Source organism: Monodon monoceros, unplaced genomic scaffold (assembly GCF_005190385.1).
Source record: "Monodon monoceros isolate NGI ecotype Baffin Bay Population unplaced genomic scaffold, NGI_Narwhal_1 Super_Scaffold_12, whole genome shotgun sequence".
In the NCBI taxonomy this organism is placed as follows: Eukaryota; Metazoa; Chordata; class Mammalia; order Artiodactyla; family Monodontidae; genus Monodon; species Monodon monoceros.
The window spans coordinates 158,290,852-158,318,669 of NW_021703768.1; the positions used below are offsets into that span (position 1 = coordinate 158,290,852).

Sequence of the window (27,818 nt, forward strand, 5' to 3'; positions counted from 1 at the left end):
CACACCTGTGGCTGTGCTAAGACCAGTCCTGCACGTAGTCTGGGGACTGGGGGTCCGAATTCCCACGGGGCAAAGGTCCCTGGCTGAGGGCTGCTGACCTCTAGCCCAACAGATGGGGAAGGGGATGGAAGGCGGACCCTCCCCGTGTCAAAGGTCACCTGTGGGACGGAACCTGACCATTCGTTGCACGCGGTGACGTCACTGAGTCTTTGTTCTTAAAGGGCACAGACCCAGGATGACCTCGCATCGGGCCGACCCCTGACCCCGAAGGTCACCATAACAGGACCCCCTGCCCTGTCCCATTCTCGTCCTTCCAGTCCCCGCTCCGGACAAGGGGCGCTCCGCAAAGAAACTGAGTCAGGACATCCAGGTCCAGCAGGAGGACTACGAGGGGCCGCCGAGTGGCAGGCGGACGGCGAGTCCGCCTTGCAGGGAGGGGTTTCCGCTCGGAGACCCGTCCCGGGAAGGAGGCCGCGTAGGTACCGTCTGAGGCAGACAACACGTGGCCTCAGCCGGCCTTTTGCTCGGGTTCCCAGGGAGTCCGTGATGCTGTCCAATTAGGAACGGCGGGGGCGGGGCCTGGAGGACTAACCTCTCATCTGTAAGTAGGGGAAGGAGAACTGCCCAATCAAGTGTCAGGGAAGAATTTGGAACCCACCCCCCACCAATCAGGGCGTGGAGTCCCGAACTCCGTCCAATCAGGGCGCGGGGCCCAGGGCACCGTCCAATTAGGGTCGGGGGCGGGCGCAATTTCGGCCCGTGTTGTCGTGGCTCTTTAACTTAAGCAACGCTGGTGCGCACGCTGAGCTCGTGAGAACGCCAAGCTCTTGCGTGCCTGGCCCACGCTCTCCCAGGAGTACGTTCCCCATCGCTCTCACCTGCCCAAGTCTCGGGGCCGCTGGCATGACGCCGGGGAGAGCTCAGAGCGAGGAGGAGATGGTGAGTGCCCAAGCTGGGGCCGGAGACCAGGAGGGGCTGGTTGGCACAGGCAAAGAACCCGCTGGAAGCTGACGGGGTCCCGCGTCTCCCTCCGCGCTCCCCCTGCTAGTCTCCACCCCAATAAGCCCTCCGCCCCGGGGTGGGGTCTTGGCGTCCTGTCCCGTCCCCACGCGGGGGTCCCTCCCCGAGTCCTTTGCTGGGTGGGGTCGGAGGGAGGACAGGACTTGGGGAGGGCGGTTGGGGTGGCTGCAGGGGACCCACCCTGGACCTGACGGTTCTGCTTTCACTCTGGCCTCAGTTTTCAGTAAAGGTAAAATAACGGATCCTTTCCCCCTCTCCTTCCACTTAGAGTAGTAAGTTCCTCAGGTCTGTTCTTGGTCTCCTGGCGCGGAGCGTGTTGTTTCGACTCGTGTTGTTCTGGGAAGGGTCTCAGGAATGTCCTGTCTTCCACTGCAGTTGTGGGGAAAATGCAGAAAGTTCTGTGGAATTAATTGAAGAAACCTCAGGTAAGTTGGAGTGGAAATGGGTCTATAGGGAGAGCTCTCTGCGTCCCCCTCCCTCTCCCCAAGCTTCATCAATTACTCCAAACAGGTAGAGACCACCCTCTACATCTCCAACGGGAAGGCGCATCTTACTACCCAGCAGAAAGAAGAAAACCTCTCTGGGCCAGGACAGCCCAGCCACTGAGAAGCCTCCATATTTTGGACGCCCAGCTCCTCCAATGGACTCCTCGGTTATTACAGCCCCTCCAAACTACTCCTTTTCCCTATAATAGTAAGCGCCCCTTCATTATTCTCTGGGTTTGCCGGTGGTCCGTCATAGATTGCAATTACTCCCTCTATTGCTGAACTCACTTTTGCTGGTAAGATAAGTGGCTATTACGCTGATAAACTTGACAGTACACTGAAATAAGGTCGACAAAGAGGTGGATTCATGTCTTTATAAAAATAATAGTGACTCTTCCATACAAGTTACCGAGTTCCTGACGCTCTGGTCCTGTTCCATTTCCTGTTGACACGTGGCATTCAGATTAATGAAAATTCTGTAAAATGTGACCTGTAAAAGCAACTAGTGTTCAATTCTGATTAATTTACAAACACTGTGTTACCATGAGGGTATTAGCTGATAACTGTTACCTGGGTTCTTGGAGCCCTTAATCAGTAGAAATTGATCAGGCCAGGTGAAGAGTTCAGGCAAGGCTTTATTGAGGTTCCTGCTACAGCACGAGGGCGCGAGAACAAGTAACTGGTGCCTTTGCTGGATCCAGGAGGAGGGGCGGGCTGGTCCCTTAAACGGGGTGGGGGTGGGGGTAGGTGGGTGGGTCGGGCTGGAGGGGTGGCTTAGATGGTCTGGCCACCCCCTTGGTGGTGCAGTGTGCGGGCATCATGCACAGGACTCTGCTTTTGTTCCGGTACCTCGGAAGTGGCAGTTGGGTTTTGGCGTTTTTGTATCTTGTTCTTAATTTGCCCCCACTGCGCATGAGTGCAGTTATTTTTAGTCCCTTAGAGTTTCTTTGCATCTGTTGCTGGAGGAGATGGTTGTCCAGGTGCAAGCACTGCAGCAAAGGGTCCCAGGTCCCAGCCTGTCTCAATGCCTGTCTTCTGAAAGGAATAAGCAGGATCCAGTTATTAAAACCATAAAAGTGCCCTAGAATTTCCCTCTACGTTATCCGTGAACACAGGTGGAAGCAGGGATCCTGCAGGCTCCCATTCACACTCTGGGAGGAGGGTCTTTGTCTCCTGTAAATGACCCACGGAGCTTGAAGCAGGGGCATCACCTGGGGTGGGGGACAAGCTGAGTGCAAAGCTGAGCCTGCGAGGGAGGTGAAGGGAGGTGCCCTGGGGTCTTGCTGCCCCCCTCACCCCATGCAGGTGGCGTCCAGACCATGGAACTACCACAGGAGGAGCTGTTGATGCCATGATCATGAGGGGAGGGGACCCACTTCCAGTAGTGCTGGGGGTAGTGTGTCCTCTCTGAGGTATGCTGTGCTTCCCGTGGGGCTGCTCTTAAATCGTGTGACTTTTGCGTTAAGTTAATGATGCGAAAATAATCTTGGCTCTCTGTGCACCGATGCGGAACAGAAATATGGAGACAGTGAGTTTTGAGGAAAAGAAAGAATAGCTGGATTCTTTGCCAGGCAAAGGGGGGAACACAGTAGGCTAGCGCCTCAAGAACTGTGCCTCCTCGAGAGGGTAGAGAGAAGTTTTTTATACTCAGGACTCTTGGTCTGGGGTGGGTGATAATGATCAAAGTGGTGAAGGTCTTGCATTTTTTTCTTGCATTATTTCAAAGTGGTCACAGCTGGCGTTGGGCAGCCTGGCAACCGGGTCTGGTATCCCTGAAGTTATAGGCCTGTGAAATAAAGAGCGCTACAAGGGAGTGTAGGGGGAGAAGAGTGCCAGGTGCAGAGTGTTAATTCATGTGGATTCCTAGAGTAATCAGCTTTGTGAAGGACAAGTCTAGCTACAGGTGTTTGTTAGTAGTAACAGCTACAGAATAACCAAGGTTGCTTATCTCTTTCAGGCCCGTTAGGCTGGTCTGTGCCTAAGCCCGTTTGCTTGTTTCTGTTTTGCTGCAACATTAATAACAATATAAACACCTGTGGACTCACCCCCCAGGTGTACAGGTAGGCCCTGGTACCTGTTGGCATCTCCGCATCTCCTGTGCTTCTCCCACGTCTTCTCTCCCTCCTGTTGCCAAGGTGACCTCTGTCCTGATTCTTTGTTATTATTCATACCTTTACCATCTCTTATCACCAAGCAGTGTGTCGTCTGATTTTGCGCCTTCAGTTTCCAATAAGTGAACGTTAGTTCGTAAATCACCAATAATGTCACACAGAAGTTTCTCTGGGGTTCCTCAGCCCCAGTCTGTTTCACACGTGCTGGTGTCTGAGGCTCAGCTCTCCCGTTGACTCGTGTTCCAGTGCCTTTGCTGCCTGGGTTCTTCCACGTGTTTTTTTTCTTTTTTTGGCTGCACCATGGCTTGTGGGATCTTAGTTCCCGGGCCCCCTGCAGTAGAAGCACAGAGCCCTAACCTCTGGATTGCCAGGGAATTCCCCAAGTGCATTTTTTGATTAGCTAGCAATGCTGCGACAGTCATTCTTGTTTTTATCTCCAAGTGCGAGATGCGACTTGAGTTTCTGCACTTCAGAGAAAAAAGCGTGGCTTCGGAGCTTATGGATAAGTTTAAATTTACTCAGAAAATGCTGGTCGTGTCTGGAGTGTATTCTTGCCCGCCTGTTTATTTCTTCCTTGTGGTCCCCATCGCTGAGTGACCTCGATAAATGTTTGTCCACCTCGAGTGGGAGCCAGGGTCTCTTTGTGGTTACGTAGGGTTCTTACCGGACGAGGGTGTGGTGGTTCATCTTCTGTGTGATGTGTGTATTTGTATGTTTATTGATTTCTTCAGTTTTCTTTAGATGCTCTGGGCATGAATCCTTTTTCGTTTGCAGGCACTGCCAATATTTTCTCCCCATGTGTGGTTTATCTTTTCATCCCCTTTATTCTGTGCTGGTGAATGGACTCAGGGTTAACAGATATAAATTGGTCAGTCTCCTCCTTTGTAGCTTCTTTTTTATTTTCCTTATATAAGAAAAATCTGTATACAGAAGTCGTGGGACACTTGCCTTCACCTTCTGAAAGTAATTCCCTGGCGGTCCAGTGGTAAAGACTCTGTGCTTCCACTGCAGGGGGTGTGGGTTCGATCCCTGGTCAGGAAACTAGGATCCCTCATGCCTCGGGCCTCGGCCAAAAAAACCCCCCAATAATCTGCATTAAATGGATTATTATACATGACATTGACAGTGTTACCCACCCCCCTACCCCATCGCCCGTAGACAGCCGTTTGTCCTGCGCTGGAGGAGATTCCTGCCCCATGTCCATTCTTTCCCCAGGTCTGTGAGTCCCTCCTCCTGCTAATGCTGTGTGGCCCCAACTACTGTCCGGACTTAAATGCTTTGATGTGTTTTAAGGAAAGTTCTTCCACCTTGTTCTGTAGGAAACTTGGCTATTCTTAGACATTTGACTCTCATTTCAGTTTTTAGAAGTAGTTTTTCATAAACAAACAAAAAAACCCGACCTGGTTTTGGATGTAATGGAATTTTGTTAACACTCTGCATCTGTTTGGGAGAGTGGCTATCATGATGGCACTGCGTCTCTCTTCCGAGAACATGTACTCTCTCTTTCTTTCTACTTTGATGTCGTTCGGTAACACTTTATAATTTTCCCTTTATGATCGTTTCAGGGACTTCCCTGGCGGTCCAGCGGTTAAGACTCCGAGCTTCCATTGCAGGGGGCCCGGGTTTGATCTCTCGTCGGGGAACTAAGATCCCGCAAGCCAAGTGGTGCGGCCGAAAAGATAAAAAATCATTTTATTTCCTTCATTAGAGATTGCCTTGGAAGAAACTACAGCTGTCCGCACTGTGTCTGTCTGTTTTACTTTCACACAGAGCATTTCACTTCTGATACTTCTGGTCGCCAGAGCTATAGGGGTTTCCCAGACCCAGCAATTCTGTGACACCAACCAGGTGTCCTACAACCCAACTCAGTTCTGACACCGTCCACCTGGAGACAGTGCCAGACCCCCCCCCCCCCCACTGGTTAAGGGCTCAGTCCCTAAGGACCGTCCCTCCACTTTAGATGCTAATCGAAAGCAGCTGGTCCCTACGTTGCCCACAACTTCTGTCTGACTTGGCTACAGATCAGAGTTTCCCATAACCCCCTTCTCAGGTTCAGTTAATTTGCTAGAGTGGCTCTCAGAACTCAGGGGAACATTTGCTTATGTTTACCAGTTTAGGGAAGGATATGATAAAAGATACACACGGACGTCCAGATGAAGAGATACACAGGGCGAGGTCTGGGAGGGTCCCGAGTGCAGGAGCTTCTGTGCCCCTGGACTTGGGGTGTGTCACCCTCCTGGTGTGGATGTGTTCACCTTGAAGCTCTCAGAACCTCCTGCTACTGGGATTTTATGGAGGCTTCTTCACACAGGCGTGATCACTTATTCACTCCGTTTCCAGCCCCTCGCCCCTCTCTGGAGGTTGGGGGGTGGGGCTGAAAAGCCCAAGCTTCCAATCATGGCGCAGCCTTTCTGCTGACCAGCCCCATCCCGGAGCCCACCCAGTTGCCTCCACAGAACGAAAGATGCTCCTGGTGTACTTATCGCTTAGGAATTTACAAGGGTTTTAAGAGCTCTGTGCCAGGAACCCGGGGTAGAGATTGCTATATAAATTTTGTATTATTTCGCAGACATACTTTAGGACTTACAATTTCTAACAAATTGAAAAGGTGCCATTGAAGTTAGTCTTAATAGTCTAGGTTATCTTCTAAGGGTGTCTTTTAGCTGCTGTTACTAGTGATTCACAATGTACCAAGATCTGTTTTTGTATTGCATTTCTGGAAACTTACCAAAAACCCTATACTCTGATTATAAGCTTATTCTCTGATTCAACTTCTTTGTGGATCTTCCATATGTAATACTTATTGTTATTTCATGTTGGACTGTATTTGATTTACAATGTGAGAGTTTCAGATGTACAGCAAAGTGATTCAGTTATACATATATCTATTCTTTTTCAATTTCTTTTCTCATTTAGGATATTATGGAATATATATTTTTAAATTTTATTTATTTTTGGCTGCGTTGGCTCCACAGCATGTGGGATCTTCCCAGAGGAGGGCTCGAACCCATGTCACCTGCATTGGCAAGCGGATTCTTAACCACTGCACCACCAGGGAAGCCCTATTATGGAATATTGAGTGGAGTTCCCGGTGGTCTTGTTGGTTCTTGTTGGTTATCTATTTTATATTATAGTAGTGTGTGTATTTTTTAAAATTAATTTTTATTGGAGTATAGTTGCTTTACATTGTTGTGTTAGAGTACTGTGTGTATGTTAATCCCAAGCTCCTAATTTATCCCACCCCCCCAGGTTTACTCTTTGGTAACCATAAATTTTCGAAATCTGTGAGTCTGTTTTGTAAATAAGTTCATTTGTATCATTTTTTCAAATAAGATCCAACATATGAGTGTTATCATATATTTGTCTTTCTCTGTCTTACCTCACTTAGTATGACAGTCTCTAGGTCCATCCATGTTGCTGCAAATGGCATTATTTCATTCTTGTTAATGGCTGAAAAATTCCATTGTGTATAGGTACCACATCTTTATCGATTCATCTGTTGATGCACATTTAGGTTGCGTGCATGTCTTGGCTATTGTAAACAGCACTGCAGTGAATACTGGGGTGATGTATTCTTTCAAAGCATGGTTTTCTCCAGATATATGCCCAAGAGTAGGATTGCTGGATCATATGCTAGCTCTATTTTAAGTTTTTTAAGGAAGCTCCATACTGTTCTCCATAGTGGCTGTACAGATTTACATTAATACCAGCAGGGTAGGAGGATTCCCTTTTTTCCACACCCTCTCCAGCGTTTATTATTTGTAGACTTTTTGATGATGGCTATTCTGACTGGTGTGAGGTGGTATCTCATAGTTTTGATTTGCATTTCTCTAATAATTAGCGATGTTGAGCATATCTTTTCATGTGCCTCTTGGCCATCTGTATGTGTTCTATGGAGAAATGTCTATTTAGGTCTGCCTACTTTTTTTTAAGGTTTTTTTTTTTTTTTGATGTGAACCATTTTTAAAGTCTTTATTGAATTTGTTACAATATTGCTTCTGTTTTATGCCTTGGATTTTTTGGCCACGAGGCATGTGGGATCTTAGCTCCCCGACCAGGGATCGAACCCACCCCATACGTTTGAAGGCGAGGTCTTAACCAGTGGACTGCCAGGGAAGTCCCTTTCTGCCTATGTTTTGATTGGGTATTTGTTTTTTTGATATTGAGCTGCATGAGCTGTTTGTAAATATTGGAGATTAATCGCTTGTTGGTTGCATCGTTTCTAAATAGTTTCTCCCATTCTGTGGGTTGTCTTTTTGTTTATGATTTCCTTTGCTGTGCAAAAGCTTTTGAGTTTAATGAGGTCCCATATGTTTATTTTTGTTTTTATTTTCATTACTGTAGGAGATGGATCGAAAAAGATATTGCTGCGATTTATGTCGAAGAGTGTTCTGCTTGTGCTTTCCTCTAAGAATTTTATAGTGTCCGGACTTACATTTAGGTCTTTAATCCATTTTGAGTTTATTTTTGTGTAAGTTGTTAGAGATTGTTCTAATTTCATTCTTTTACATGCAGCTGTCCAGTTTTCCCAGCACCACTTACTGAAGAGACTGTTTTCTGCATTGTATATTCTTGCCTCCTTTGTTGTACATTAATTGACCATAGGTGCGTGGGTTTATCTCTGGGCTTTCTATCCCATTCCATTGATCTATATTTCTGTTTTTGTGTCAGTAACACACTGTCTTGATCACAGTAACTCCATAGTATAGTCTGAAGTTAGGGAGCCTGATTCCTCCAGCTCCGTTTTTTGTTGACCCAAAGATTGCTTTGGCTATTTGGGGTCTTTTGTCTTTCCAGACGAATTAAAAAAATTTTTTTTCTAGTTCTGTGAAAAATGCCATTGCTAATTTGATAGGGATTGCATTGAATCTGTAGATAGCCTTGGGCAGTATAGTCATTTTGACAGTATTGATTCTGTCAATCCAAGAAAATGGTATATCTTTCCATCTGTTTGTGTCATGTTCAGTTTCTTTCCTCAGCATCTCATAGTTTTCAGAATACATAAACCTACCTCCTCAGGTAGGTTTATTCCTAGGTATTTTATTTTTTTGATGCGATGGTGAATGGAGTTGTTTCCTTAATTTCTCTTTCTGATCTTTTGTTGTTAGTGTATAGGAATGCAACAGGTTTCTGTGTATTAATTTTGTATCCTGAAACTTTACAGAATTCCTTGATGAGCTCTAGTAGTTTTCTGCAGCATCTTTATGGTTTTCTATGTATAGAATCATGTCATCTGCAAAGAGTGACAGTTTTACTTCTTCTTTTCCTTTTATTTCTTTTTCTTCTCTGATTGCCATGGCCGGAACTTCCAAAACTATGCTGAGTAAAAGTGGCGAGAGTGGACATCCTTGTCTTGTTCCTGATCTTAGAGGAAATGCTTTTGGCTTTTCACCATTGAGTGTGATGTTAGTTGTGGATTTGTCATATATGGACTTCATTATGTTGAGGTATGTTCCCTCTGTGCCCACTCTCTGGAGAGTTTTTATCGTAAATCGGTTTTGAAATCTGTCAAAAACCTTTCCTGTGTCTGTTGAGAGGATCAGATGGTCCGAGTGGCGTATCAGTGACCGAGCTGCAGATATTGAATACCCTCATATCCCCGGGGTGAATCCCACCTGATCATGGTGTGTGATCCTTTTAATGTATTGCTGGATTTGGTTTGCTAGTTTTATTTATTTATTTATTTTGTGGCCATGCTGCGTGGCTTATGGGGTTTTACTTCCCTGACCAGAGATCGAACCCAGACCCTCAGCAGTGAGAGCGTGGAGTCCTAACCCCTGGACTGCCAGGGAATTCCCACGGTTTGCTAGTATTTTGTTGAGGATTTTTGCGTGTGTGTTCACCAGTGATATTGGCCTGCAGTTTTCTTTTTGTTGTGGTATCTTTGTGTGGTTTTGGTATCAGTGATGGCGGCCTCATAAAATGAGTTTGGGAGTGTTCCTTCCTTTGCAGTGTGTTGGAATAGTTTCAGAAGCATAGGTGTTAACCCTTCTCTAACTGTTTGATAGAATTCACCTGTGAAACAATCTTGTCCTGGACTTTGGTTTGTTGGGAGTTTTTAAATCACAGTTTCAATTTCAGTACTTGTGAGTTTTCTCTTCATATTTTCTATTTCTTCCTAGTTCAGTCTTGGGAGATTGTACTTTTCTAAGAATTTGTCCATTTCTTCTAGGTTGTCCATTTTATTGGCATATAGTTGCTTGTAGTAGTCTCTTATGATCCTTTGTATTTCTGTGGTGTCTGTTGTAACTTCTCCATTTTCATTTCTAATTTTTTTGATTTGAGCCCTCTCCATTTTTTCCTAGATGAGCCTGGCTAAAGGTTTATTAGTTTTGTTGTTTATCTTTTGAAAGAAGCAGCTTTTACTTTCATTGATCTTTTCTATTCCTTTCTTTGTCTTTAATTTCATTCATTTCTGATCTGAGCTTGATGATTTCTTTCCTTCTACTAACTTTGGGTTTTATTTATTCTTCTTTCTCTAGTTGCTTTAGGTGTAAGGTTAGGTTGTTTATTTGATATTTTTCTTGTTTCCTGAGGTACAACTGTATTGCTATAAACTTCCTTCTTAGAAGTGTTTTTGCTGTGTCCTGGAGGTTTTGAATCATGTTTTCGTTTTCATTTGTCTCTAGGTATTTTTGATTTCTGCTTTGATTTCTTCAGTGATCCATTCGTTGTTTAGTAGCATATTGTTTATTTAGCCTGTATGTGTTTGTGTTTGTGTGTGTGTGTGTGTGTGTGTGTGTGTTTTTTACAGTTTTTTCTTGTTGAATTATACTCTCATAGTGTTGTGATCAGAAAAGATGCTTGATATGATTTCAATTTACCGAGGCTTGCTTTGTGGCTCAGCATGTGTTCTATTTTGGAGAATGTTCCATGTGCACTTGAAAAGAATGTATTTTGCTGCTTCTGGTTGGAATGCTCTATAAATATCAATTAAGTCCATCTGATCTAGGGACTTCCATGGTGGCGCAGTGGTTAAGAATCCTCCTGCCAATGCAGGGGACACAGGTTTGAGCCCTGGTCTGGGAAGATCCCACATGCTGCGGAGCAGCTAAGCCCATGCGCCACAATTACTGAGCCTGTGCTCTAGAGCCTGTGAGCCACAACTACTGAGCCCACGTGCCACAACTAGTGAAGCCCCCACGCCTAGAGCCTGTGCTCCACAACAAGAGAAGCCAGTGCAGTGAGAAGCCTTTGCACCACAATCAACAGTAACTCCCGGTCACTGCAACTAAAGAAAGCCCATGCGCAGCAATGAAGACCCCTCACAGCCAAAAATAAATAAGTATTAAAAAGAGTCAATGTGGGGCTTCCCTGGTGGCACAGTGTTTGGGAGTCCACCAGTCCACCTGCGAGTGCAGGGGACGCGGGTTCGATCCCTGGCCCCGGAGGATCCCACATGCCACGGAGCAGCTGTGCCCGTGCACCGCGGCTGCTGGGCCTGCGCTCTGGAGCCCATAAGCCACAAGTACTGAAGCCCGTACACCACGGCTGCTGAATCCCGCGTTCCTGGAGCCTGTGCTATGTAGCGGGAGGGGCCACGACAATGAGAAGCCCGTGCACCACAGGGAGGAGTGGCCCCGGCTCACGGCAGCTGGAGAGGGCCTGCTCAAAGCAGCGGGGACCTGGCACAGCCAAAAGTAAATAAATAAATAACTTTTAAACAAACAAAAAAAAGAGTCAATGTATAAATAATAAGTCCATCTGGTCTAGTATGTCATTTAAGGCCTATGTTTCCTTACTAGTTTTCTGTCTAGATGATCTGTCCATTGATGAAAGTGGGGTGTTAAAGTTCCCCACTATTATTGAGTTACTGTGAATTTCTCCTTTGATGGCTGTTAGCATTTGCCTTATATATTGAGGTGCTCCTCTGTTGTATGCGTATATATTTACAATTGTTATATCTTCTTAGATTGATCCCTTGATCATTATGTAGTGTCCTTTTTTGTCTCTTGTAACAGCCTTTATTTTAATGTCTGTTCCATCCAATATGAGTATTGCTACTCCAGCTTTCATTTGATTTCCATTTGTGTGGAATACCTTTTTCCATCCCTTCACTTTCAGTCTGTATGTGTCCCTAGATATGAAGTGGGTCTTTTGTAAACACCATATGCACGGATCTTGTTTTTGTATCCATTCAGCCAGTCTGTGTCTTTTGGTTAGAGTATTTAATCCATTTATGTTTAAGGTAATTATTGATTTGTATGTTCTTATTGCCATTTTGTTGATTGTTTTGGATTTGTTTTTGTAGGATTTTTTTGAGATTTGATGACTAACTTTAGTGTTGTGTTTTGGATTCCTTATTTTGTGGTTATCTATTGTAGATTTTCGGTTTGAGGTTACCATGGAGTTTTGATATAGCAGTCTATATACATACAAGATTGTTTTCACTTGCTGGTCTTTTAATTTCAGATGCATTTCCAGTATCCTGTATTTGTACTTTCCTTTTCTCACGATTGCTGGTTTTGATATCATATTTGTATGTGGATGATTTCCTACCTCTGCTGTATGTTTGCCTTTAGTGGTGAGCTTGCCTATTTGTAATTTTCTTGTTTGTAGTTTTGGCCTTTTCTTTCCCACTTAGAGAAGTTCCTTTAGCATTTGTTGTAAAGCTGTATTGGTGGTGCTGAATTCTCTTAGCTTTTGCTTTTTTGCCATGCTTTCTATTTCTCCGTTGAATCTGAATGAGAGCCTTGCTGAGTAGGGTTATTCTTGGTTGTAGGTTTTTCCCCTTCATAACTTTAAATATACTGTGCCACTTTCTTTGGGCCTGTAGCGTTTCTTCTGGAAAATCACCCTATCACCTTATGGGCATTCCCTCTTATGTTATTTGTTGCTTTTCCCTTGTTGCTTTCAGTATTTTCTTTCTGTCTTTAATTTTTGTAAGTTAATAAAATCTTTATTTATGTATTTGGCTGTGCTGGGTCGTATTTGCGGCACACAGGATCTTCAATCTTTGTTGCGGCATGTGGAATCTTGAGTTGCGGCATGTGGAATCTTGAGTTGCGGCATGTGGAATCTTGAGTTGCAGCATGCAGCATCTTTTATTGTGGCATGCGAACTCTTAGTTGTGGCATGCAAACTCTTAGTTGTGGCATGCAGACCCTTAGTGCGGCATGTGAACTCTCAGTTGTGGAATGTGGGATCTAGTTCCCTGACGAAGGATCGAACCTGGGCCCCCTGCATTGGGAGCGTGCAATCTTCTCCACTGGACCACCAGGGAAGTCACAGTTTTTGTAAATTTGATTAATATGTGCCTTGGCTTGTTCCTCCTTGGGTTTATCCTGCCTGGACTCCCTGTGCTTCCTTTCTTGTGATAAGGAAGTTTCCAGCTATTATTTCTTAGAATATTTCCTCGGGTCCTTTCTTATCCTTCTGGGACCCCTATAATGTGAACGAATTTTGGTGTGTTTAATGTTGTTCTGGAGGGCCTCTTAGACTGTCATTATTTCTTTTCATTCTTTTTTCTTTATTCCGTTCCAGGGTAGTGATTTCCATTATTCTGTCTTCCAGCTCACTTATCTGTTTTTCTGCCTCATTTATTCTGCTATTGTTTCCTTCTAATGTATTTTTCATTTCAGTTATTGTATTCATTTCTGTTTGTTGTTTAGATCCTCTAGGTCTTTGTTAAATATTTCTTGTATTTTCTTGGTCTGTGCCTCCATTCTTTTTCCGAGATCTTCGATCATCTTTACTGTCATTACTCTGAATTCTTTTTTGGGTAAATTGCTTATCTCCACTTTACTTAGTTGTTCTTCTGGGCTTTTATCTTGTTCCTTCGTCTGGGACATATTCCTCTGCTGTCTAATTTTGTCTAACTTTCTGTGATTGTGGTTTCCATTCCACAGGCTGCAGGATTGTAGTTCTATTTTAAATTAATTAATTTTATTTTTGGCTGCATTGAGTCTTTGTTGCTGCGCATGGGCTTTCTCTAGTTGTGAGCAGGGGCTACTCTTTGTTGTGCGCGGGCTTCTCATTGCGGTGGCTCCTCTTGTTGCGGAGCATGGGCTCTAGGTGCGTGAGCTTCAGTAGTTGTGGCACTCAGTCTCAGTAGGTGCGCAGGCTCTAGAGCGCAGGCTCATATTTGTGGCGCACGGGCTTAGTTGCTCTGCGGCATGTGGGATCTTCTTGGAGCAGGGCTCGAACCTGTGTCCCCTGCATTGGCAGGCAGATTCTCAACCACTGTGCCACCAGGGAAGCCCGGGATTGTAGTTCTTGATTCAGGTGTCTGCCCCCTGGTGGGTGAGGCTGGCGAAGGGCTTGTGCTGGCTTCCTGGTAGGAGGGACTGGTTTATGCGCACTGGTGGGTATAGCTGGGTCTTGTCCCTCTGGTTGGCAGGGCCGTGTCAAGGGGTGTGTTTAGTGGGAAGCTGTAGGATCAGGAAGACATTAGGCAGCCTGTCTTCGGATGGGCAGGGCTGTGTTCCCGCCCTGTTGGTTTTTTGGCCTGAGGCATCCCAGCACTGGAGCCTACAGGCTGTTGGGTGGGGCCGGGTCTTGATGAGAAAACCTCTGCCTCCAGGCGGTCACGCCAATGAGCACTCCCCAGAACTTACACTGCCAGTGTCTCTGTCCCCACAGTGAGCCACAGCCGCCCCCTGCCTCCACGGGACATCCTCCAACATCAGCAGGTAGGTCTGGCCCAGGCCCTTATGAGGTCACTGCTTTTCCTTCCGGGTCCTGGTGTGCTCGAGACCTTGTGTGCCTCCTCCAAGAGTAGAGCTTCTGTTTCCCCAAGTCGTGTGGAATTTGGTGATTAAACCCCAGTGGCCTTCAAGTCCAGCTGGTTTGGGCACTCACCCTCCCGATGCCAGACTCCCTGGCTGGGGAGATGGATGTGGGGCTCAGAACTTTCACTCCTGTGTGTGAACCTTTCCAGTGTAAATATTTTCTAGTTTGTGGGTTGCCCAGCTGGTGGGTATGGAATTTGATTTCATCGTGATTGCACCCCTCCTGCTGTCTCTTTGCGGCTTCTTCTTTGTCTTTAGATGTAGGGTAACTTTTTTGGTAGCTTCCGGTGGTTTTTGGTCAGTGGTTGTTGAGCAGTTAGTTGTGATTTTGGTATTTTCATGAGGGGGACGAGCTCACGTCCTTCTCCTCTGCCATCTTGTCTCCAAGCCCCCACTTCATAGGATTTAATTGTCAAATATAGTGTCTGTAGAAAATGCATAAGCCATTGCGGGACCCACCTAAACCTACTAAAGTGGACATCCACGGAAGGACGGCCAGGCCAAGACCTGGATGAATCCCTCACACCAGCCCCCGCTCAACATGACTCCCAGACAGGCCTCCTCTGTCGGGTGAGTGACAAGTGTGTGCCTCCCTGGGTCACTGTGTTTTAATTCTGTGTGCTTTCTTTGGAGTGCAAATGGCATTCTGTCAGTTTTCCGTTACTCAGTGCTGTTAGCTGCCCATGGGATGGCAGTCTGGTCACTTTTGCTAGCCTGTAGGGCCCTGTGATGGGGCTACACCCTGTTCATTTCTTGATTCTACTGCTAGTAGCCACTTGGGTGGCCTCGAGGGTTTTCTGCTGTGACACGTGCTTCTGAAAACTTTGGAAATTGTATACACTTGGATGTTTCGGCCTCATCTCCAAATTGCCCATACTAGACCCCTGTTTCTCAGCCCCCAAACATCTTCTGTTCTATGGTTGCCCTTTAGGAGGGGGATCAACCCTGCCCCCACCCAAGATGGGCTTGGTTGTCAGGGTGATGCCACTTGCACCAAGAGGATCAGGAGATAGTTGGTAATCTGGGGAGATGGACGCAGGTGTGCGCTCTTGCAGGTGGCCAGAGGAAGAGCTGGTGGGGCCTCCGTCGTGGCTGGGTGTTTATGAGGTTTGATCTTCCCACCCACAGGACACATGGCACTCGTGGGCCTCCTTATCCATTCACATAGACCGGGCCAGGCAGGGAAGAGGATGGGGCTCTGAAAGTTCTTCCTAGTCAGACCACAGATCACATCACGAATGGATCCATCCTGTTTGTTGTAATTCACCTCCGATGTCTGCTTGATGACTGACACGCCTCATCTCAGCTAATCGAATGTGAACTTGTCTGAGTGTGAAGTTTAGAAGTCTCGTGCTCAAGCAGTGTAATGTGGTTAAGACAAGCAGACGTCGGAAGAGCGTTGGAATCCGCTGAATCCCAGGGCATTGGAGAGGGGCGGGAGACACCCTGGGGGATTCTGGGCTCTGTCCAACTATGTCTGCCATCCTTTTGTGCAGCCTTGCCAGGGCTGTCTACCCACATGCAATGAAAGGCCCCTTCAGGGAAACTGCCCCTGCCCTGGCTGGGCAACGAATAGTCCTTAGCCAAGCGGTCAGCAGCTCCATGGAAAGCATCTAGACACAAGGCATCTGCTGCACGTGGCTCGAGTGTTTGGGTATTTCCTGAGTGCCACCTGGGTTGTGGGTCCACAAGACCATCGTCACGTGGGAGGTGCCGGGGCACTGGTTCACCTCTGTCCTGCCAGCACCAGTTCAGTTCAGGAAGGAGGCCTCTGCAGGCGTGAGCCTGTGTGGTGCTGCATGCACAACCCAAGGCATCAGGGCAGCTGGGTGCCAGCAGCCCCGTCTCAGGGCCTGGGAGGGCCTCGTCTGCAGCAGGGCCCAGCGAGTGGTCATCGTGGTGCGCCACTGCTCTGTATTGCTAGGAGGGCTACCAGATGCCCGTGGGCAGTTAACGGCGCATGGTAAATTGGGCCTGCCGGCCTACAGACCCCTGGACGTGTGAGATGGTGGTGTGTTTGTTCCTGTGGATGAACCTACACTGACATGTCATCACCCACAGTCCACAGTTGACTTTGCATGTATGTTCTGTGGGTTTAGAAGAAGATGCGTCCACCTTTATAGTATCCTACGAAACACGTTCACTGCCCTAAAAAATGCCCTGTGCGCCTCCTAGTCGCCCCTCCCCCAACCGCAATCCCCAGCAACCACTGATCCTTTTACTACCATCTCCATAGTCTTGCCTTTTCAAATAGATTTAGAAAAATCTTTTGATAGGCTGTGATTTTTGTTTAGACCGTTGAAGTGATTTTTTAAAATTATTTTATTTTTATTATTTTTGGCTGTGTTGGGTCTTAGTTGCCGCACGTGGGATCTTTCATTGCAGCGCGTGGGCTTCTCTCTAGTTGTGGCCCACAGGCTCTCTAGTTGTGGTGCACGGGCTCCCGAGCGCATGGGCTCTGTAGTTTGCAGCATGCTGGCTCTCTAGTTGAGGCGCGCAGACTCAGTAGTTGTGGCACGTGGGCTTAGTTGCCCTGTGGCATGTGGGATCTTAGTTTCCTCACCAGGGATCAAACCCACGTCCCCTGCATTGGAAGGTGGATTCTTAACCACTGTACCACAAAGGAAGTCCCCTGAAGTGATTTTTGAATGTTGAGCCAGCCTTGCATACCTGGGATAAATACCACTTGGTTATGGCCTATAATTCTTCTATATTATTGGATTCAGCTTGTTAATATTTTAAAAAAATATTTATTTTGACTGCACTGGGTCTTAGTTGTGGTTTCCTTGAGGCATGCGGTCTACTTAGCTGCAGCATGCAAACTCTTCGTTGCGGCATATGGGATCTAGTTCCCCGAACAGGGATCAAACCTGGGCCCCCCATGGAGTCTTACCCACTGGACTACCAGAGAAATCCCCAGTTTGTTAATATTTTGTTTGGGATTTTTACATCACTCTTTATGAGAGAGACTGATCTATAGTTTCCTTGTAATGTCTGTGTGGTTTTGTTATTAGGTAAATGCTTACCTCATAGAATGCATTAGTGCACATTCCCTCTGCTTCTGTCCTCTGAAACTAATTGTAGAGAATTAATTTCTTCCTCAAATGTTTGGTAGAATTCACCAGTGAACCCATCTGGATCTGGTGTTTTCTGTTTTGGAAGGTTAGTAATTATATTATTTTTTACTTTACTTTTTTATTGAAGTATAGTTGATTTACAATAGTGTGTTAGTTTCAGGTGTACAGCACAGCGATTCAGTTTTATACACACACATGCACACATATATTTTTCAGATTCTTTACTCTTACAGGTTGTTACAAAATATTGAGTATATTTCCCTGTGCTATACAATAGGTCCTTGTTGATTATCTATTTTATATATAGTAGTGTGTATATGTTAATCCCAACTTCCTAATATATCCCTCTGTCCATGCCCCTTTCCCCTTTGGTAACCATAAGTTTGTTTCCTATGTCTGTGAGTCTCTTTCTATTTTGGAAATAAGTTCATTTGTATGTTTTATTTTCTTTTATTTATTGTTTTAGATTCTACATATAAGCAATATATGATATTTCCCTTTCTCTGGTTTATTTCACTTAGTATGACTATCTCTAGGTCCATCTATGTTGCTGCAAATGGCATTATTTCATTCTTTTTTATGGCTGAGTAATATTCCATCATATGTGTACCACATGTCCTTTATCCACTCATCTGTCAATGGAAATTTAGGTTGCTTCCATGTCTTGGCTATTGTAAATAGTGCTGCTGTGAACATTGGGATGTATGTATCTTTTTGAATTAGAGTTTTGTCCAGATATATGCCCAGTAGTGGGATTGCTGGATCATATGGTAATTCTGTTTTTAGTTTTTTAAGGACCCTCCATACTGTTTTCCATAGTGGCTGCACCAATTTACATCGCCACCAACAGTGTAGCAAGGTTCCTGGAAGGTTACTGATTGTTCGTTCAGTTTCTTTCATAGATATAGGACTATTCAGATTATCTATTTCTTCTTGTGTGAGTTCTTGCAGGCTGTGTCTTTCAAGAAATAGGGCCATTCCATCGAGGTTATTAAATTTGTGGGTATAGTTATTCATAGTATTCCATTATTACCCTTTCAACATCCATAAGACGTGTAATTGATATCACCTAGTTCTTTGCTGATAGTAATAATTTCTGTCTTCTCTATTTTTTTCCTAGTTAGTGTATGATTTTATTGATCTTTTCAGAGAGCCAGCTTTTGGTTTAGTTGATGTTCTCTACCAATTTCCTGTTTTAAATTTTATTGATTTCTGCTCCAAATTTTAGTATTTTTTTCTTCTGATTACTTTAGATTTAATTTGCCCTTTTTCTAGTTTCTTAAGGTAGAGGTTTAGATAATTGATTTTTTATCTTGCTTCTTTTTTAATATATCCTTTCAGTGCTTTCTCTAAGCATTGCTTTCACTGCATCCCTCACATTTAAAAAAATTTTATTTTTGTCTGCATTGAGTCTTCGTTGCTTTGTGCGGGCTTTTCTCTAGTTGTGGCGAGCAGGGGCTACTCTTCGTTGCAGTGCACGGGCTTCTCATTGTGGTGGCTTCTCTTGCTGCAGAGCATGGGCTCTAGGCACGCGGGCTTCAGTAGTTGTGGCTCACAGGCTCATTAGTTGTGGCACATGGGCTTAGTTGCTCCGTGGCTTGTGGGGTCTTCCTGTACCAGGGCTTGAACCCGTGCCCCCTGCATTGCTGGGTGGTTCTTAACCACTGTACCACCAGGGAAGCCCTGCATCCCTCAAATTTTGATAAGTGTTATTTTCATTTTCATTAAGTTCAAAATATTTTTTATTTCTCTGGAGATTTCTTCTTTGATCCATTTGTTATTTGGAAGTTTGTTGTTTACAAGTACTTGGGGGCTTTCCAGCTACCTTTATGTTATTTCCAGTTTAATTCCACTGTGGCCTAAGAGCATCCATTGTGATTTCTATTCTTTAAATTCATTAAGGTTTGTTTTATGGCCCAAGATACGGTGTTTGTTGGTGATGGTCCCAGGTGCACTTGAGAGGAATCTGTGTGCTGCTGTCTTTGGATGACGTCGTCCGTAGTTGTGAATTATATCCCGTTGTGGATGGTGCTGTTGAGTTCATTTATCTTCTTACTCACTTTTTGCCTCCAGGATCTGTCATTTCTGATAGAGATATATTGAAGTCTCTAACTTTAATAGTGGATTCATCCATTTTTCGATGCCGTCGTATCAGTTTTTGTCTCTAGCATGTAGACTCTGTTGTTAGGCACACACACACTAAGTGTTGTTATGTCTTCTTGGAGAATCGATGCCTTTATCATCATGTCATGCCTCTCTTTATCTCTGAGAATTTCCTTCCTCTGAAATCTGCTCTGTGTGAAATACAGCTACTCAAGTTTTGTGGGTTTTTTTCGGTTTTTGTTTGTTTTTGGGGGCTGCGTTGGGTCTTCGTTGCTGTGTGCAGGCTTTCTCTAGTTGCGGCGAGCGGGGGCTGCTCTTGCGGTGCACGGGCTTCTCATTGCGGTTGTTTCTTTTGTAGCAGAGCACGGGCTCTAGGCATGTGGGCTTCAGTAGCTGTGGCATGCGGGCTCTAGAGTGCAGGCTCAGTAGTTGTGGTGCACGGGCTTAGCTGCTCCACGGCATGTGGGATCTTCCAGTACCAGGGCGCGAACCCATGGCCCCTGCACTGGCAGGAGGATTCTTAACCGCTGCGCCACCAGGGAAGTCCCTCCAGTTTTCTTTTGATTGGTGTTAGTATGGTATGTCTTTCTCCATCCATTTTCTGTTATTTGCATCTTTATATTTAAAGTGAGTTTCTTGTAGACAACCTATGGTTGGGTCTTGTTTCCTTGATCCACTCTGACAATCTCTGTGATAAGCTCCACAGGGGTCTTATGTAAGGGGTGCACAAGGGGAAGCAGGGGAGACTGTTGATTACAAGGGCCGCTGGTGAAGTCATATGAGGAACTTAGGTTTGTTCGTGCCTCTGGGGGCTGCCGTCTAGGGCATGCACTCATGCAAGGGGCTAGTGTCAATTCCAGGACCCTGAAGGCTGCTTGGCCCAACAGAATGGATGCCAGAGCAGCGGTACCATGGAGCAGCTTAGCTAAACCCTCGACGATCCATCCTGTGATTCCTCGGCATCAGGAATAGCAATCCTCTGAGTAGCAGATATGTCCAAGGACATAGATACTGAGGCCACGGTAGCGCACATTTAACCAGGGCAACAATGATGAGGCCTGTGACGAAGACTCCATAGAGTTGGAAACCCTTTTCTCAGCCACTACTCCTCCAGTGGATGGCAAGGCCCACGAGAACAAATCAGGGCCCTCAGGGAGTGTGGAGCTGAGATACTTTAGCTCTGTTCTGCGTGGCCTGTGTATCTGAAGGTGTCTCCTGGAGGTTGGCCTGTGCTCCCTTGAGTTGTTAGGGTTCCTACAGCAAGAGGTGCCCTGCAAGGAGCAGACTCACCTGGTTAACCATCACTGTCTGTGCTAGTGGGTCCTGCTGTTGTTGCATCAGACTCTGAGCACGGTGGAGCGTCTGCACGTGGTCGTTTAGGGTGGTTGGTCATTGCCGGGTGGCTTTTTTTTCTTTATTTTTGGCTGTGTTGGGGCTTTGTTGCTGCGCGCGGGCTCTTTCTAGTTGCAGCGAGAGGGGCCTACTCTTTGTTGCGGTACGCAGGCTTCTCATTGCGGTGGCTTCTCTTGTCGCGGAGCACGGGCTCTAGGCGCGTGGGCTTCAGTAGTTGTGGCTCGCAGGCTCATCGGTTGTGGCACATGGGCTTAGTTGCTCCGTGGCTCATGGGATCTTCCTGTAGCAGGGCTTGAACCCGTGTCCCCTGCATGGCCGGGCAGATTCTTAACCACTGGGCAGGCGGTTCTTAACCAGTGTGCCACTAGGGAAGCCCTGCATCCCTCAAATTTTGATAACTGTTATTTTCGTTTCATTAAGTTCAAAATATTTTTTATTTCTCTGGAGATTTCTTCTTTGATCCATTTGTTATTTGGAAGTTTGTTGTTTACAAGTACTTGGGGGACTTTCCAGCTACTTTTATGTTATTTCCAGTTTAATTCCACTGTGGCCTAAGAGCATTCATTGTGATTTCTATTCTTTTAAATTCATTAAGGTTTGTTTTATGGCCCAAGATACGGTGTATGTTGGTGACGGTCCCACGTGCATTTGAGAGGAATCTGTGTGCTGCTGTCTCTGGATGACGTCGTCCGTAGTTGTGAATTATATCCCGTTGTGGATGGTGCTGTTGAGTTCATTTATCTTCTTACTCACTTTTTGCCTCCAGGATCTGTCATTTCTGATAGAGATATATTGAAGTCTCTAACTTTAATAGTGGATTCATCCATTTTTCGATGCCGTCGTATCAGTTTTTGTCTCTAGCATGTGGACTCTGTTGTTAGGTGCACACGCGCTAAGGGTTGTTATGTCTTCTTGGACAATCGATGCCTTTATCATCATGTCATGCCTCTCTTTATCTCTGAGAATTTTCCTTCTTCTGAAATCTGCTCTGTGTAAAATACAGCTACTCAAGTTTTGTGTTTCTTTTGTTTTTCGTTTTTTGTTTTATTTTTTGGGCTGCGTTGGGTCATCGTTGCTGTGTGTGGGCTTTCTCTAGTTGTGGCGAGTGGGGGCTGCTCTTTGTTGTGGTGCATGGGCTTCTTATTATGGTGGCTTCTCTTGTAGCGGAGCATGGGCTCTAGGCATGTGGGCTTCAGTAGTTGTGGCTCACGGGCTTCAGTAGTTGTGTCATGCGGGTTCTAGAGCACAGGCTTAGTAGTTGTGGTACACGGGCTTAGCTGCTCCACGGCATGTGGGATCTTCCAGTACCAGGGCGCAAACCCATGGCCCCTGCATTGGCAGGCGGATTCTTAACCACTGGACCACCAGGGAAGCCCCTGCCCTCTCATGTTTATCACCAAAGGGTGTTTGGTGTAATTTTGCTTCTTTCGAACTTTTAATCAGTGGGTATTCCCAGTAATACACTATTGATATTATGTTGAAAATGTTTTCCGTCTTAGCCCAGTCTGTTTCACACAAGCTGGTATCTGAACCTGTGAGCCATCTGATTAACTTATCCATTTGCTCTTGGGGCCTCTGTTGTTTCCAGAGTGTGTGTGTGTGTGTGTGTGTGTTCAACAGTGCAACTGCAGTCTTGGTTTTTTTTTGTTTTTTTTTTTTTTGCGGTATGCGGGCCTCTCACTGTTGTGGCCTCTCCCGTTGCGGAGCACAGGCTCCGGACGCGCAGACTCAGCGGCCATGGCTCACTGGCCTAGCCGCTCCGCGGCATGTGGGATCTTCCCGGATTGGGACACGAACCCGTGTCCCCTGCATTGGCAGGCGGACTCTCAACCACTGCACCACCAGGGAAGCCCTGCAGTCTTGTTTTTACCCTTTTTTTTTTTTTTGGCTGCGCTGCGCAGCTTGTGGGATCTTACTTCCCCGATCAGGGATCATACCCGGGCCCCCTGCAGTGGAAGCGCGGAGTCTTAACCACTGGACTGCCAGGGAAGTCCCAATTGTTTTTATCCTTAACTGCAAATACATCAGAAAATTTCTTCACATTGGAGAGAAATTGGTGCATTGTAGATTATGCATCTACAGGTCCCTCAAGGATTTCACACTGTGGCAGCGCCACCTGGGGAGTCGACACCCGAATTGAGCTTGACCTTCATGGCAGAGATGTGGTGCTCCTACCTGTTGGCCTTGACATTGGGGCCAGAAGCCTGGGGTCAAAGGACTGACCCTTACCCATGTTGACATTCTCCAAGATGAGGGGCCACTTAACCTGGCTTCACAGCAAATGAACAGCAGTAGAGAAAACGAGGAAAAAGGATATTACCGGTTCTAACTTTAAAAGGAAGTAAGCCACCGGGAAAGGAAGTGAAAAAACCTAACGCTACAGAAAAGACATCATTTCCACTCTCTTGGTCTTCCTGCAACTGTCGTCATGTGTTTTACTTCTAGATATATACTAGCCCTCCAGTATATTGGCGTTTTATTGAAATAATCAAGTATTTCTCAGACTGAAATGACAAAAAAATGAAAACCCATCTAATCTTTTTTTTTTTTTTTTTTGGGCTGTGTTGGGTCTTCATTGCTGCGTGTGGGCTTTCTTGTGGTGAGCGGGGGCTACTCTTTGTTGCGGTGAGCAGGCTTCTCACTGTAGTGGCTTCTCGTTGCAGAGCATGGGCTCTAGGCGCACAGGCTTCAGTAGTTGTGGCATGCAGGCTCAGTAGTTGTGGCTCGCAGGCTCTAGAGCTCAGGCTCAGTAGTTGTGGTGCACGGGCTTAGTTGCCCTGCGGCATCCGGGATCCTAGTTCCCTGACCAGGGATCAAACCTGTGTCCCCTGCATTGGAAGGAAGATTCTTAACTACTACACCACCAGGGAAGTCCCCATCTTATATCTATGTCCATGTATCTACACATCCAGAACCTTCCAAGCTTTTGTACAGATCTCCCATTCTAGCTGATGTCCTGTCTCTTCTGCCTGAAAGACTTCCTTTCCCTTTTCTGGTAGTGCCAGTTTGCTGGGAATGGATTCTTTCAGCATTTGTGTGTCTGACTCAGTTGCCATAGTGTAGAAAGGTGTTTCCTCTTAGTATAGACATTTTCTGTGACATACAATTTTGCTCTGAGCACGTAAAATATGTTACAGCAATGTATTTGCACTGGCATTATTTCCAGTGAGAACTCATGTATCAACCTTATGTTTGTTCATCTGTGTATTATGTGTTGTTTTTCTCTGGGTGCTTCGAAGATACTCTCTTCATCTCTGGTTTTTGTTTTGTTTTGCCTCACTGCATGGCTTGTGGGATCTTAGTTCCCTGGCCAGGGATGGAACCCAGGCCCTGGGGAGTGAAAGCATGGAGTCCTAACCACCGTACAGCTGGGGAATTCCCTCATCTCTGGGAATTATGACAAGCCTTGGTGTAGATTTCTTTGTTTCCTGTGATTGGTGATTGTCAGCCTTCTTAGATATGGGCTTTATATTTTTCATTCACTTTGAATAATTTTGATTATTATAGCTAGAAGATTTTCTTCTAGCTTCCTTCTCTCATTTTGGAATCTAGTTACATGTGTAGTTGGTTGTTAGGGGTCCTTTCACAGCTCACAGATGCTCTCTATATTTTTTGATACTTTATTGCAGAGTTCACATCTTTGCAGTAAAGACCCATCCTTTTATGTTCACATCTCTTTTTTCTGCAGTATTTTATCTGCTTTTAATGCCATGCAGTGTGTGTGTGTGTGTGTGTATTATTTAGTTATTTTTGGCTGCGTTGGGTCTTTGTTGCTGCATGCGGGCTTTCTCTAGTTGTGGCGAGCGGGGGCTACTCTTCGTTGCGGTGCACGGGCTTCTCATTGTGGTGGCTTCTCTTGTTGCAGAGCACAGGCTCTAGGCGTGCGGGCTCAGTAGTTGTGGCTCGTGGGCTCTAGAGTACAGTCTCGGTAGTTGTGGCGCACGGGCTTAGTTGCTCCGCGGCATGTGGGATCTTCCGGGACCAGAGCTCGAACCCGTGTCCCCTGCATTGGCAGGCGGATTCTTAACCACTGCACCACCAGGCAAGTCCCTCCATTCAGTATATTTTTCATCTAAGATGTTGTAGTTTCCGTGTCCTGAGGTTTGATTTGGGTCTTTTAAAGTAAAGCTCCATTTCTCTATATAAGGTTTTTGTCATATAGAACAGGAGTCCCCAACACCTGGGCCTGTTAGGAACCAGGCCGCACAGCAGGAGGTGAGTGGTGGGCAAGCAAGTGAAGCATCATTTGCCAGTCCCCATTGCTCACATTACCGCCTGAACCCTCCCCCCTCGCCCCATCCGTGGAAAAATTGTCTTCCACAAAACCGGTCCCTGGTGCCAAAAATGTTGGGGATCACTGATATAGAAGACAATTATAAAGGTTCCTTAACTTGGTGTCAGTGCTGGGGTGTTTCAATAGATTGATTTCTCTCATCATCATGAGTCTTGCATTTCAACCTTTTAAAAATTTTTATTTCTTTTTTGGCCACACCTCGAGGCACGTGAGATCTTAGTTCCCCGATCAGGGATGGAAACCATGCCCCCTGCAGTAGAAGTGCGGAGTCTTAACCACTGGACCGCCAGGGAAGTCCCTACATTTCAGCTTTTTCGAATGCCTTATATTTGATCAGATGTCAAACATTATGAACTTTACCCTGACGGGTGTCTGGTATTTCCATATTCCTATCAATATTTGATGGATCTGAATTCAGAGAATCCTGTTGTTTACTTCTTTTGGGCCTTGGGTTCAGTGTCAAGAGCTTTGCGCTTCTCCCTCACAGTTAATTTGCACAAAACTTCACACTTAAGTCCAAACTAAAAATTCTCCAAAATAATATTCCGATTGGAAAAATAGGCCTGTGTTCTTTTTTATTTCTTAATTCATTATTTTTTATTTCATTTATTATTGGCTGCGTTGAGTCTTTGTTGCTGTGCGCAGACTTTCTCTAGTTGCGGCGAGCGGGGGCTACTCTTTGTTGCGGTGCACGGTAGGCCTGTGTTCTCTTAATGGCCTAGTGTTCTTCCAGAAAGATGGCCAGTCAAGACTGGTGGTGGCCGTTCTAATTTCCCTCTGGGTTTCTGACAGTTTGGAAGGTGCATTAAAAAAAAATACCACCTCCCCAGTCCTTCAGTGTTTTCCCATTGTTAACCACCTCTGTAGATCTGATGCTTGTCTCATGTGCCCATAACTGTGTTGGGCAAGGAAAAGGGAGATAAAATAGTTGTTGTCATTTGAAATGGGTGATCTTGATGCAGACATGGTTCATTTCTAGAGCATTTCTGTCATTTCTTCATAGTGCACATGGGGACGAAATAAACCAGGAATGGTCACAACCTAACTGCTGGGGCAATAAGTTCAGGATGTCAAAGGTGCTTGGGGAATTCCCTGGCAGTCCAGTGCTTAAGACTCCATGCTTCTACTTGAGGGGGCGTGGGTTCAATCTGTGGTCGGGGAACTAGGTTCTTGCATGCTGCCGTGGCTTGGCAAAAAAAGGAGAAAAAAAAAAAGATGTCCCAGGTGCTGTTAGATCTATGGGATGTGATGAGATCAGTGAACAAGAGGACTGTGGATAGAGTGGAAAGGTCTGACTCCTAAGGCTTAGATTTGACGCTGGAGGACGACAGAGACTTGGGTGAACGTAGGTGAGTCCAGTTCCCCTGGGCTGTGAGCTGCACCAGCCTTCCTGCTTGTACTGGAGGACGTGGGTTTGTTGCTCTAACATACGTGTTCTGTTTCAGGACTCGGTGGTCTCTGAGGATGTGGCTGCAGACTTCACCTGGGCAGAGTGGGCTTTGCTAAGTCCTGTTCAGAGGAACTCTACAGAGATGTGATGCTTCGACCCTTCAGGAACTTGGCCTCAGCAGGTAGGGGTGGCATCATTCCTTCACTTGTCCTTTTAGAGAACAACCTATCTTACTCTTGTTGACCTTGTTCCAAGATTTGGGCTGAGAAACGGGCACACGTTAGCAAACACAGACGTGGTCAGAGGCCTCCTGGAGTCTTGAGACTAATGAACAGCTTCACTGTGACAACAAAGATCTGCTTAAACATCTTTTAAGATGTTTGAAGCTGACTTTTTAAAAAAATATTTATTTGGCTGCACTGGGATCTTCGTTGCCACGTGTGAGATCTTCCTTGCAGCATGCAGTTATCTAGTTCCCCCACCAGGGATTGAACCCGGGCCCCCACTGCATTGGGAGCGTGGAGCCTTAACCACTGGACCACCAGGAAGTCCCTAAGCTGACTTTTTATTTCTCTCTTGAGGCTCCTTAAACTGATAAGCGAGCATAGTTTTCAAATATTGGGTTGGGGCACCCTTCTCCGAGGAATACTATGCCTAAAACACACTGCAGCATCAAAAACATAAACAGTCACAAATATTGGGAAATGTGTCGTTACAATAATCGTGAAAAACTATCAGTCCTTACATTTATGATTATGAATTTTTAAAAATATTTATTTATTTTTGGCTGCGCTGGATCTTTGTTGCGGTGCGTGGGCTTCTCATTGCAGTGGCTTCTCTTGTTGCGGAGCATGGGCTCTAGGTGCGTGGGCTTCAGTAGTTGTGGCTCGCGGGCTCAGTAGTTGTGGCGCATGGGCTCTAGAGCGCAGGCTCAGTAGTTGTGGCACACGGGCTTAGTTGCTCTGCGGCATGTGGGATCTTCCCGGACCAGGGCTGGAATCCGTGTCCGCTGCATTGGCAGGCGGATTCTTAACCACTGCGCCACCAGGGAAGCCCGATTATGAATTGTTAATGTACTTCGTCCATATGTGGAACAATAGTGATGTAGATGATCAGTGGGGAGAAACCAAAGCGAGACTACAGTCTTACTGTGAAACAGAGACACCCTGCTGGAGTCGAATCCTACAAATGTACCGAGTGCTGGGGGGCTTCAGTGGATACCCAAGTCTAGAATCCCACCTTCAGTGTGAGGCTG

At 45.9% G+C, this 27,818-nt stretch overlaps 1 long non-coding RNA gene across 1 annotated transcript; it reads left to right on the plus strand.

The window, feature by feature from the left end:
- Positions 1-761: 761 nt before the first annotated feature.
- LOC114892651 lies at positions 762-27,498 on the plus strand. The gene is made up of 3 exons (XR_003792760.1): positions 762-939; positions 1,289-1,713; positions 26,619-27,498. It is a non-coding gene; the product is annotated as an uncharacterized LOC114892651 (long non-coding RNA).
- The last annotated feature ends 320 nt before the right edge of the window (positions 27,499-27,818 follow it).